Genomic DNA, 3466 nt, shown 5'->3' on the forward strand with positions numbered 1-3466 from the left:
CCATCTTGTTCTCATTCATCTCTGTTCTGCAACAGTCTGCAGCAGCCACCCTAGAGATGACAAAACCACTTCCTCATTTATTTCCTGCATCGTCCTACTGGGGAGGATTTTATACACCCCATCTCTGCCGGTAATGATTTTACAAGGTCTCTGTTGATGCTCAGATGCTAGTCAGGGCTATACAGGCAGGGAGGGAATTGCCCAGAAGGTGACATCTTCTGTGCCTTCCTTATCTAGGTGCTCAGTTCTATAACATCCTTGCACGGGCCTTGCAGTGTAGGCTGGGGGAGGGGCGGGTAAAAGGATGTGGTTAGGACAAATACTTCAATTTTCAGAGGCTCATTGTTTCACGGTTGAGAGCATAATGTGGTGTCTTGGTGGCTACCGAGGGACTTGCCTCCTGCTCTGGGGTTTTCTCTTTTCTCTGCATTATAGTGAGAAATGAAATTAACAATCAGCTCCATCCAGAAAGCAGCACAAGCCATGCTCCTTGTGTCAGCCCTGGTCATCCAAAGTCGTGTTCTGGTCAGAATGCCAAGGATCAGTCCCCATACAGCCCGTCTTCAGTCACGTTTGATATTGATCTCCCCCCACCCCCCGCACCATGCTGAACACCCTGCAGCTAAGCTCATCAGTAACTTCTCCAGTTGTTTGGGTCATGCTATGAGGTGTGCTGGCTCCCCCAGTGTTAGGCCTTGGCTACACTTGGCAATTCACAGCACTGCCGCGGCAGCGTTGTGAAGCGCGAATGTAGTTGCGCCGCCAGCGCTGCGAGAGCTCTCTCGCAGCGCTGTAAGTACTCCACCTCTCCGAGGGGAGTAGCTTGCAGCGCTGCAAGCGAGCATGCAGCGCTGCAGGCGCTGATTACACTAGCGCTTTACAGCGCTGCACTTGCTGCACTTGCTGCGCTCGGGGGAGGGGGCGTTTTCACACCCCTGAGCGCAGCAAGTTGCAGTGCTGTACAGCGCCAGTGTAGCCAAGGCCTTAGCCTCCAGTGAGCCTGAATCCTGCCAGCTCAATCCTGTTAATGATAATGTATGTGAGGCGTAGTTGTAGCTGTGTTAGTCCCAGGGTATGAGAGAGACAAGGTGGATGAAGTAATATCTTTTATTGAACCCACTTCTGTTGGTGAGAGAGACAAGCTTTTGAGTTACACAGCGCTCTTCTTCAGGTCTGGGAAAGGTACTTCCAGCCTCACAGCAAAATGCAAAGTGGACCGGATTTTTAGTGTCTAGCAGAACTTAAATTCATTACTCTGCTAGACACTAAAAATCATAGACTGAACAGAGACTGGATGGATGGTTTGTTACAACAATCTGTAACCCACTAACCCTCTCTTTTAGTCCTATGGCTGCCGAGGTGTTAACAGACCACTTCATCTTGAATGTTCCCTTACAATATGTGCTAACTACTTACGCTAAACAATCTTATGCTCATACACCTTGTCTCTCTAATAACCATATGGACAGTTACAACAAATGGTCCTGCAAGAGCTGTCCTATGGCATTGTGTAGCCGCAAAAGTGGCCTCTCTGGCTGTCTCTCTAACTTTTGCTGACCCCCAGGTCATCCTGCCCAGAAGCCATGGGCTTGTATAAATATGCCTCCAGAAAAGGGGAGAGGGCTGCTTCTGCTAGATTAGTTTGATGTTAGAGATGGGTCTGAGCTAGTCGAATCAGGAGCCAGCCTTATCCGAACACTCAAAATGTTAGATGCTGGAGTTTGCGTCCACCCATGATAAGTAGAGCAGTGAAGTTTGGATCCGGCTCTGAACTCTTCTGAAGGCTATGCTGTTCTCACCTGAACTTTCAGCTCAGTCTCCTCTCTATCTGATGCATTAGAAAAAGTGAGGCTAACCAATCCCCAGTGTTCAAAAACTGTGAGTTAGGCCCCCAAAATCAGGAGATTGTCTTAAAAAACAAGCTTTTAAAAAATAACCAGTGCTGGTCTTCTGGTTTTTCACCCTTTAGTGGCCATATTATCAAGGTTTTCTCCACAACCACAAGGGCTAGAAACGTACTTCTCATTTAAGTGTGAGCCGAGATGCTCCGTTAATCATGTGACTCGGGGAGCTGGGGCTTTAAGAAAATCACCAAGTGTCTTGAGACTCACGATAAAATCCCAAGTGTCAGCAATCATGGAACAAGCGAAGTAAACGGAAAATACCACAAGTATGTGCAAAAACTAGGTAATGGAAGTGGGGCTGGAAAGTCAAACTCCTGGAAATGATCTGGGGGGGCGTTTGAGGCCCATGTCCCCTGTGTCTGGATGTGGCTCTTGGGCAGACGCTAGTTTAGACAGAGATGTTTGTTGGTCTGAAGAGCCGGACAGAAGGATCCAGCCTGTGACTTCAGAGAGCAATTTTTCCTTTGTGAACGTTAGATTCAGCATTTTCTTTACTCTTTCCTTGTAGTTTCCCAAACTGCAGATCTTCCTCTTCCTTCAACCCTCTCTCAGGCCCCTTCTGGCATCTCAACTGGCCCTGGGTTTGCCCCAGTCCTATCCTGGAGGAAGGATCAGCAGAACTACACTGAAAATGGTGAGGTGCTCAGAGACCACACTAACGAGGGCTATAGACAGATCCCCCCGTTTCTGTGCGGAGGGTGTGACTGGGAATTAGAAAGTACCAGTTGAGATTGATCTGGTTTAGAAATTCCTGCTTTTAGCCATACGTGTGATAGAGACTGAACTGGAAGAGCACAGAAATATGACGACGTTCGGGCACCGAACAAAGAGGGCACTTGCAGATTAAAACTGCTGCTGTCAAACGTTCTCTGTCAGAAGTTGTTGACTCATCCATGATGTGATTTTACAATCTGGGCACTGAATGTTAGTGGAGCAGGAAATAATCAGGTAACAGGCTGGTTTGAAATGCTTCTGACTTTTCAAAAGTGCACACAGAGGAACCTTTTCCATGCTGGGGTGGAGCTCTGCACTGTAAGGGAACAGGAAACCTTTAGGCAAACCACAGCTGTAACATTACCTGTTTCACTCAGATCTTTTGCCCTGTGTGATCTTTGAGGCCCTCTGAGAACTTTAGTTTTGAAAGGTTTGGCCAGAAGATCACATGGTGAATGGACAAAACATTAAATTAAGTGTATGTGGCTCTGGAAGATGAAGGGCTGAGCTGATCAAGCTGGGCTTTGAACTTGTGGGTCTAGGGCATATTTTCAGTCAGGATGCTTAGGTCCCCTCCCTGCCTTTGTAGATCATAGGGCACAGAATCAGGGCATGGTGTGGGGGGAGGCTGAGGGTATTACAGCTCACAGGGCAAAGTGGTCAACGATTCTGGAAGAGCTGCTGCTGTCGCTTTCTGGCTGACACTTAGGGGGAAGTGCCCTGATTTCTTCAGAGAGAGGTTCAAGTGATAAGGTATTAAACTAGAAGTTGAGAGTCCTGGGTTCTAATCCCAGATCTGCCACTGACTTAATGGGTGGCCTTGGGCAAGTCACATCTTATCTGTGCTT

This window comes from Chrysemys picta, chromosome 7 (assembly GCF_011386835.1).
Source record: "Chrysemys picta bellii isolate R12L10 chromosome 7, ASM1138683v2, whole genome shotgun sequence".
Lineage (NCBI taxonomy): Eukaryota > Metazoa > Chordata > Testudines > Emydidae > Chrysemys > Chrysemys picta.